Source organism: Glossina fuscipes, unplaced genomic scaffold (genome assembly GCF_014805625.2).
Source record: "Glossina fuscipes isolate IAEA_lab_2018 unplaced genomic scaffold, Yale_Gfus_2 61, whole genome shotgun sequence".
In the NCBI taxonomy this organism is placed as follows: Eukaryota; Metazoa; Arthropoda; class Insecta; order Diptera; family Glossinidae; genus Glossina; species Glossina fuscipes.
This window is the reverse complement of record NW_023998433.1, coordinates 1,215,415-1,225,656: the sequence shown is the minus strand read 5'-3', so window position 1 is coordinate 1,225,656 and position 10,242 is coordinate 1,215,415. Positions and strand designations below refer to the sequence as shown.

Here is a 10,242-nt window from a genome sequence, read left to right as displayed (position 1 = left end):
GTTTCTCCAAGAAAACTTTTTTATATGATCAATTGAAGTAGTGTTGGGGAAGAAAAACGTGTCTACCCATGTTTTATTTGTAATATTAACTTAACGCCCACAATGTTATGAGTCACTTCCGTCAATCATTCCGTTTCAGTATTCCCGCTCGAACTGAAAATTGAAAAGTAATGCATGCCTTCTGGTTAGTATTCTACACCACATCATTATCTTAGTCCTACCCAGTGGGCGGCATTTACTTAGATGCACATCAAGTCTGAATAGCGGTTTTGTAGTTGTGTTCGCTAGCACGACAGTGCCGGGCATTAGCTGTGTGGACTTTTGCGACTGTTGCCTTTATGCCTTTATGATAAGTGCAGGTGCATGTGGCTTTCTCCTTTTTTTATCTTAGTTTTTTGATTAGCATTGGCGACGTTCTCACGCACACAAACATTAAACAATTATCAAACATCTTCTTTGATTGGGAGATACAATCATAAAAATAATATTATATCTATCGTAACATCGTATGTACATCCTAAATATATATTACTGTAATATCAAATCTTGTTTAGTATTTCTTCTAAATTAATGTTTCCAATTTAAATACTCTTCCTTTTGAACTTGCATTTATTTTAAGAAACAACTTTTTTGATTCTCTTGTGATGATTGTGTGTATGTCTGCATTTTGCACTTAACAACTAAATGTTTGGTTTTTTTTTTTGTTTTTAATTATTATTATAAATCATTCATTTTTCGTAGACTTTCTCTTATAGAATTTGTAAAGTATTTGTTTTTAAGTATGTGAGTGCTTAGATTTTTATTGTTAGAATGTATTTAGCAACATCCGCTTCTTTAAATCCATTTGTTTTGTTCTGATGCATCATTTTCCGCTACTATTTTTCCTTTTTTTTTTTTTTACATACCCCGCACAAAATGTGGGTTAGTAACTTTGTTATTCTATATACGACATGTAACGACAGCATTATATAGAACACATACGTATGTGAGCCCACTTGGCTGTCTGAAATTCTTTATAGGATGTATTGAGATAGATGGCTGAAAGCTACAGTTTATATGCACTTCGCATGCTTTATAGACATTACAATTTAATTTTATAGTTATTCACGATTCGTCTTAATCCAAATGTAGCCATCTTACATGTCCTTAATTTACAAGACATATTTTTGCTCTATGTATGCACGTTTTTCGTGTATTATAGTAACTATCGGCTCAAGCATATATAAATGAATATATCCGCTCTTAATGTCAACGGTTGAAAAGGTAAATTTTGTAGATCAATAACACAATTTTCTATTTACGTTGTAAAGCAAAACTGCTTATTATTATTATTATTATTATTATCTTTTTTTCGTATACCTTTGAATCCAAATACTGATGTTGTGTAATGTTGAGCATTCCATTACTCTTTAACTTTGGATACTGCGTATGTATATAGAAGCAAAACACTATGCTGCGTGTATTAGACTGCATTCAAAAATTAAGGGCAATTTTAATATTAAAAATACATTTATTATTATTATTATTATTATTATTATAAACTTAGCCAGAGAATAAATTCTAAGACTAAAGTCTTAAAGCACTAGCATCTAAGGCTTTCGGCTTTATTAAAAACTCTACCGCACTTGAGATTTGAACCCACGACCATTGAGTTGCTAGTCGAGACTCTTGCCTACTCGGCCACTCAGGCGGCGAAAAAAAAAAAAAAAAAAAAAAAAAAAAATTTTTTTGTTACGTTCATGCACATTTGACGGACATTCCCTTTGCCAGTTTATAATTTGATTATAATTGTTGTATTTGTTCAAAATGATTTTTGTTGTCGTTGATGTTGCTTGTGCAGATGGAATGGAAAATTCAAGAAAGTCTTATGACGATAAAACAACAAAATAAACAATAGTTAATAAGCGATAAAAAGAATTTAAAAGACAATGAAAGAAACGGTCACGGCCGTCCGAGACGAGTATTAATCGGGATCGCTGATGGAAATATTTATAAAATCAAGGATTTTGTATTCAGCAATGGTCGATTAAAGATCAGGGAATAGGTAGGTAGGGACTGTTGGAATGCCAATTAAAACTGTTCATTCAATTTATTATAGAAAAACAGAACATCTTCTCGCCTTGTTCCAAATCAACCCACTTATTATTTTGAACACAAAGGTCTGTCGGAAGTGCTTGAAAAAATGCTTTGCATAGATGATCATAAATGAATCATGAAATGATGGATTAATTATGTACGATTCAGAAACAGCTCTACAATCAAGCGAATATGGTAAACCGAACTTGTACAAAGAAGATTAAAACAAGTCGATAATGTTGTGTTGATTGTTTCCCTCTATTATGGCGCCCCCATTCATAAAGAGTTGCTTGCAGAAAGTCAAACAGTACGACGGAATTATCCATCAAAAAATCTTGCATATTTATGTCAAAACTATTTTTGAACTTGAAATTTCTATTATATAGTAATGACTGTTGTCGCGATCTAACGAATCAAAATAAAAATAAAAATTCGACTTATTTTTTGAACGTAACATTTTGTTATCAAATAAAGAGCATATTTTTCAAAGCTAAAAGCTTAAAATAAGCAGGCAAGCCTTGCTAGTTGGCTAGTACAGCACATTTCTTTCGTAGTCTATGCTCCGTCTCTAAGGTTCATAGCGTTTTTGGCAATGCTTGTGAAATTAAAATAGTAAGTACTTTCTGGAGGGTAACACTTAGACTATCGCTCTCTGCAAAGTTATGATGATGAAATTTCCATATCTAGTCTAGTCGGGTCAAAAATCGAAGGCCATCTTATTCAAATTGATATTACGTTAACATGTTATACATACGAATAAATGTTAAATTTCGCTGTTATGCCGTTGCAGAGTAAATTTTAATGCATTTATAGAGACATATTATTATTAGCATTACTATCGATTGAAGGGATATACCTCACATAATTATAAAGCATGAGAGTGTGCAAAACACAGAGCAACAAGAACTTATGAAAGCTATTAGGTAGAGAGAAAGAATGAAACCTTGCTCTCAAAATAGTCATGAACAGCGAATCCGATGAAATGCGTTGAGTTTTATGTGCAATTTCCCTAAAAATCTTGCAAATTTTCTTGCAAAAGTTAGCAACAAAATTTCCAATATATGTGTCCTCATTAGAGAAGAAATATTGTGCGCATCATTTCAGTCTGAGATATATTAAAGCGTTCATTATTTCGGATGCACTTAATAAAAGATAAAATTTATTATATCAAAGAGAGAGGATTTTGTTTTTGTTTTTTTTTTTTTTTTCTTTACATAACAAACAAGCACTTAGAATAATAACAAATTATTTCAGACTAAAAATTAAAAATTTTTCGAAGCTGTGAGAAAAGTTAAAATAAATTTAAATAGTGTGTGTGTGTGTGTATGTGTGTGTGTGTGCGTATTCGTTACATTTATTGCGCATTTATTATATATTTACTTGGAATGGTTTGGAACGTTTTTTTTTTTTTTTTTTGAGTGAATTATTCTCAAAAGATTAGTGGTTTAGCAAGAATAATTATTAATTTCTTTTTTTAATATGAATTATGGAACTTGTAATATATATACACAAAGAAAAACTTAAAAAATTGAATAGGCGAAAACATGAACAAATATACGCGTCATTATTAACGCTCTTCCACGAACAATCACTCACAACGAAACAATTTAAAAACAATAAAAAATGAAAATAAAAGCAAAACCTAAACCACGTTTCTATTTTAAACTAAATTGTTGCATAATTTTTGACGCTGTTTTGCGCATAAAAGAAACGACTGGTAAAAAATTAATTTTTTTTATCCATTTATTCACATCGGTATTACTAGCTGGCAGCCTCTAAAGGTGTAAACAAGCATTATATTGTATTGCAATGTGGTGAGCAGCCCGTACTGCGACCTAATAAAACCTATTGTACTCGCTCGTGCCCTTAGCCCTTCAATTTTAGGATCTTTATGAATCCCACCATTTTCTTAGGCTCAGTGAGTCCGCGACGTTCGGCGTTCTAAACTGCTCGTCGAATACGTTTCCTTCGCCCCCTCGCAGAGTCTGCATGAATCGGTATTTGAAATATGAATATTTTTCAAGCGGTACCTGAGCAAGGTGCGACTTATGCAATTCCAATAAATGCAATAGTTTGCGTGCTTTGCCTGAAGGTTAAATAAGTCCTTTAGCTTCCCGTTGTCATGTCCATGGTGAAACTAGCCTCTTGATGTCGCTCTGTAAAATCCTATAGGAAGGTTTTGGACTTACCATAGCGCTGCGCGCTTCCATATTGGCTAGACAGTCGGCGTTGGGTTTGTTAGGTTGGGTTTGCCGCGAATCTTTTATGTCCATCAAATCCTTAAGATTATTGCTAATTTCGTGCACAATCGATCGATTCTTATCAATCTTTTAAGAGTCTCTAACATACATAGGGGAATGGGAAATTTGGTGCGAGGTGTACTTACCAACTCTATGCCAGAGAAATTGTAAAACGTAGATTCTAAAAAGCTCACATAACGCTTTTACGTGCCGCAACGCTTTTCAAAATTGCCTGAGAGTCCCATCTAAGTTAGTTCTTGTAGTAAGAAATTAAAGGTTTTTATATTGCTTTAGCAGCTCTTCCATGTGGACAGTGAAATGGGTATACCCTCTTTAAAATTATGAAAAGCAAAGTATTTTGTAATATTTTGTACCGTATTTGTTTTTGGAAGGCAATGCGGTATGAATTAATTTTCATACTAATATTAGATGAGTCGTTCACTTCACTGTAGCGAAGGAGAAGGGTGCCTAGTTCGTCAGCCGCATCACTACGTTGGTCATACAATTTCTTCACGAATGCTCTAAACCTCGAAAAAAGATATTGAAAGACGCGAAACAATTAAAGAATTCTCTGCTGCTTTTGATAATCGCATGATAATTTTAACAAAGAGAGGTCACTTCAAGTCGTCTAAAGCAGCTTCCAATGAATGGGTAATTGTTGTATCATCCCGGACTATTCGTCGACAATTATTGGGTGCCAATATACGAAAAAACCTGATTTCGAATTTCTATCTCGCTGTTACAGTCATCGTGCTTTTGCCACAGACAAAATAACTAATTAAGTGACAGTTAATTTGGAAATCAAAACTGATTTCATATAAAAGAAGCTAACAAATCACTCAATGAGGTCGTAGGATGCCATATAGATGTCGCCACCACTGACGAATCCATATGCATTTTGGATACCATAAAACTTCAAACAAGAGGTGTTCAAATTTTGTGGCATTTTGACAATCAGTGACAATCGCTTAAGTGACGCTACATTTGTAATTTTCAAAACAAAGGAAAAATCCGAATTTTGTTTGTAGCGTTACAAAGACACTCGTAACTCGTAAACTAATGGTCGGAATGTCATGAAATTTGGATGCACTTCATTTGCAGAATGCTACTCCCTATAAATCATATGAAGTCGTCAATAATCAGCCTACCTCTACTCGGTATCTCACGGATTTCTTGAGCGTGCTATTATATTAGGAGTTTGCAAAAATTTTGATCAGCGACTTGTACAGGTTAACATGATAAAGAAATGGGACCAGAGTATATAAAAGTTGAATTCATTAATTTCGACCTTCCTCTACATAAAATAGTAGATTTTCATTTAATATTATTAATTTATTCAGTGAACGCCGACGCTAAAGATGGGGCGCTGAAAATTCTTCTTCTTCCAATTTCATTAATTTTGTTGTTTATTTGCAGAAATCTGCTGGCGAAGCCCACCATACACTTTCAGAGACTTATGATGAAGCTGTTCCATCGTATTGCAATTGTCGATTTTGGGTTCACCGATTTAAAAGTGACGACACAAATTGACTGAAAATGCCATTTTCTCGCCACTTGTTGCAAGAGTTGTACACTACTGCAGCTCGAATGGGGAGTTCTGTTACGCCCACCGTACTCACCAGGCGTTGCGCCTTCTGATTACTACTTGTTCAGATAGGTACGGCATGGCTTCGCTGGCCTGCGAGTCCGCAAATTTGAAGAAGTGCGAAAATGGGTCGGTGGGTGGATCGCTGTTCTTTCGACATGATATCGTCATGTTGCCAAAAATATTGCAAAATGTTGTAGAAAATTATGGAGACTTCTTTGATTAATATATATTGCACCAATTTTTCGCAATAAATGCATTTCCAAGTGCATTCTCCAAGTGAAAAAGTGATCGAAGTTTTGGCAAAAACCTAATACACCGACTTTTTAAAAGAAAAGAGAATTCGTACGCAAACGTATAACAATGAACAATTACCAAGGTTATGTTCGAGTATGGCTGAACTTTTCATTCACCTTTACCAATAAAAAGAATGAATATAAATAAACTTTCGATACGTTTTAATATTAAGTGGTCATGAGCAATTTTTTCCGTTTTTGGAATTAGCCGTAAAATATAAGGAGAAGTTTTTTATTCAATGTATCATTTGTAGCTTATAAATAATGAGGAAAACATTTTTTTTTTCGCTTTCGAAAACAAAAGTGTCTTTCGGTTTATATTATACAGTAATCGAACACTTTTGTCGATTTGGTCCACTTTCAACACAAACCTGCAAGAATATTCAATATGTTTCCAAAATTTGAAGCTGATATCTTAATTTTTACCACAGACAGAGATGCAGATGGGTAGTTCGGCAGATGGACAGATGGGGAAACATGCTTATATCGATTGAGAATTCCATATTGATCAAGCATACGCACACACTTTGCACGGGTACCGCAAACGTTTCATTAAATCGAATATATCTCCAAAAACATTTCATTAGAATGGTTTCTTGAAGATTCTATAAATAAAATTGTGCAATACTATACGTTAAGGTTGCCTTTACCCTTAACCGTCGATTCAGTTAATTATGGCTAAATTGATATTTTCGCTGGTTGAAATACGAATTTATTAAACAGAACCATTGCTTAAGTAAGTAATCACTTTAAGAGCTTGTGTCTTCATCTTTTTGACATAATCAGAAATTTTCTAGCATGAGTGCGTAGAAAACAGAAACAATATTTTAATATATAGTTGGTAAATAATGCTTCCAATTTAGGCAATTATAGTGCAATAATTGAACACGATCAATAAAATTTGTAATTTAAAAATTCCCCTTAACCATTTATTGATGTCGTGTTAGAAAGTTAGTAGTTTTGAAAAATATTTTAAATTTCTTAAGAAGTAATGAAAGATACCTTGTGAGTTTTTTTTTTTTTTTCATAATTATTTTAACGTTTTACGGGCCGCTTTAAATACTCAAGAACAGTAGGCAAAAAATTTCATGGCGAATCGAATTCTTGACTGGACTCGAAAATTCGACTGTTTAATTAAAGTCACTACTTGAAAGCTTTAATCCCGTTTTTCTTAACACTATGTTTCACGTCAAGCTTGCCGTATTCTGAACAGCTTGTAAGTCAGATTTCGACAGATTTGTTCGAAAAATAAAATATTTTTACCCAAAATCGACTGCATTTTTTTCCCTGCACAACTTGTTGCATTCAAGTTTATACGAATGTATGCAACACTCAGAATTACTTGATACTAGACCTTTTTATCTAAACTTGTTTATCCGTTTGTTGGTCTTTCTTTCTCGCGTTCAACCTATACGGCGCAATCTTTGAGATATTTTGAAGAAATTTCGTACATTAACATGTTCTGGCCCAAAGGTGAACGCTGTTGGAAATGACTCGAATCACACCACTTCTTTGATCACTCCGATACAACGCTATATTTTGAAAAGTCATTGTAGGAATTACTGTTAGCTTTCGGCTAACTATAGTGTTTTCGCATTTTTTCTAGAACAATACAAATTTTCAAAATTAATCTGTTCTTACCTTGGTAACTAAGCGTTCTTTTTCAAAAACTATGTGTTATTTAAAGCGATAGTTTCTTGACTTCGAAGAAAAAAGGGGCAAATTTTTATAGTAATTCATTTCCAAAGTAATTGTTGTATCTCTTGCCAGATGTGTAATGGTAAGGAGAGCGCTGTTATTAAAACAATTTGCACAGCTCAAGCAGTGCAGATGTTGATGTCAAAAATCAAACCAAGCAATTACTCGTTGTGGTTAGAGAGATTGTTGTGCGTGCATCGATCGATAAATAAAAACCTTCTAATTTGTAGAAGTGCCACGAAATTTAATATGACACTTTAAAAGACATTAAAGAAGTACAAAAAATTTAGTGTTGCTCAAAATATTATTTTGTTCATCAACATAATCTCCTTAAATGATGATACAATAAGTTCAACGCTTCTCTATCATTTCGTTGCCTTTTTTATAGAACGATGCACCAAGACGCTAAAAAAACGAAGTCATATCCGCAATAATTTCAATTAATTATTTTCTCGTGGAGCAGGATTTTAAGATTTGCCAACGGCTAATAGCTGCTAGGAATTAGATTTGGAATATATAATGGATGGGACACTAATTCGAACTTCAATTGATGCAATCTTGCCATTGTAACTTTCACGATAAGTAAACGAGGCACCCATTTGAAGAACAGCTTTCCCATGTTGAAATAGTGAATATATAGGCTTTCGATACCTTTACGATATTAAATAAGTCCTGCAATTCCTTAACTTTTAAAAATAATTCTCAAGACTTTGTTGATGTTTTCTAATGTAAACATCCGCTGTATGCGCTCACTGCATCATTGCACTGTGATCATTGCGAACTCATTTAAAATTACCAAACTTCGGATAAATTTTTGTTTCCTACGGAGAAGAGTTGCTATAACAGCTTTCAAGTTAATGCTGGGTTTGAAGAGTACGTTTTCCCATCCCAACTCACAAGAAATTCAGATTTTTCCATTTTTTCCGTTGTTTTGAACATAAAAAAAACTAGCGTCAACTAAACCACAACAACTGGTACACGAACAATCGAATCGATGTGAAATCTTAGATATGACTGATTCCAGAGATACCTTAAGAAAAATTCCTAAAAAAATTACTTGTATAACAAACTGTTCAATATGCTTTTTTATTCTCTTACCATACGACTTTTCGATTGAACAAGAGATCCCTACCTTCATGAAAAGATTTAATATTTGCAAGCTAAAATCAATCAAACTTTCTTAGATCAATATCACATAATAAGCGCACACTGACGTTCTTCGACAAAAGTGCATCACAATCACAAACTTTTGCAATCACTCCCCTATACCGTATTTTGAAAAAATTTATAAATTTTAAAATTTCTCGAAAAAATTTCTGAGTAATGAATGTATTTAATTTATTTCGATGCACTAAATGGGTGAGAAAAATTTGCATCAGATGCGGCAACCTTTTGATTAAACCTTTAAAGGTTTAACTTTTAATTTTCTTGACGAAAATTGGTTTATAACAAGGAGTCGACCTATAAACTAACTGTACTAACTGATAGTATAGCTTTACATGAAACAAGACATAATTTTTGGTGTATTATCACGAATATGTTTTGACCCAAGGACGAATGCTATTGAAAATGGTTCGGATTTGCCCACTTTTTCGATCGCTCCCCATATAACGGCCTATTCTGTAAAGTCGTTGTATAGAAAATAAAGCAATTTTCAAAATTGCGACACAAACGGTGGCATTGTAAAATGGTATGAAAACTTTGCACCGGGTGGGCCAACTTCCCCCTCTCGTATAACGAAAATTGAAGTTCATATGACAAAAAGATCTAATTTTCAATGCTTCATTATGGAAATTAGATCATAATAATAATTGAAGATAAAAAAAAATAACTGTACCGACTTTGAACCATCTTAGCCCATTTTTTGGATCCATACCCTATATATAGATTTTCATGGAAATTGATAGTGTTTTTTTTTTTTATCTTAGCTTATATAAGGATTTTTGCGAAAAGCTTTGTTTTTTAGGCCATAAAAGTTTAATCTTCATTATTTTATGGTAAAAATTGACTTATAATACTAGTTGGATATAAGAGTTAGCTCTGCCGTATTTTGGAAAAATACCACAATGTTTGAACCTCTTGAGCACAACCATTCTTACGAAAAGTAAGCCTTTATTTGAAAAATGGACACATTTTTAATACATAGTTCCATATTAAGTTTAATTTTTGTGTTTTATGGCAAATATAAGAATTGTGTTAGACAATGTGGTGCAGAGTATTTAATAGTCGGCCTGGCCCGACAGTAATGTTCTCCCCTGTTTTTTTTTTTTTTTTTTTTTTAAATTACATTATATATATATATGAACATACTTATGTTATTGAAACTTTATATTGACTTCAAATATAG

At 33.1% G+C, this 10,242-nt stretch overlaps 2 protein-coding genes across 3 annotated transcripts in view; both read left to right on the top strand.

Annotated features, from left to right (window-relative positions):
* Nucleotides 1-3,319: 3,319 nt before the first annotated feature.
* LOC119637994 overlaps nt 3,320-10,242 on the top strand; it is a 19,756-nt gene continuing 12,833 nt past the window's right edge. Inside the window, exon 1 of one of the 2 annotated variants that reach the window (XM_038034500.1) lies at nt 3,320-3,357. The gene's annotated coding sequence lies outside the window, so the exon portion shown is untranslated. Of the gene's footprint in view, nt 3,358-3,719; nt 3,794-10,242 lie in introns of those variants that run through there. The other variant, XM_038034499.1, reaches the window with a different exon arrangement.
* Nucleotides 3,787-10,242, top strand: part of LOC119637995 (phospholipid scramblase 1-like) — a 60,518-nt gene continuing 54,062 nt past the window's right edge. The window contains exon 1 of the mRNA XM_038034502.1: nt 3,787-3,890. The gene's annotated coding sequence lies outside the window, so the exon portion shown is untranslated. The remainder of the gene's footprint in view (nt 3,891-10,242) is intronic.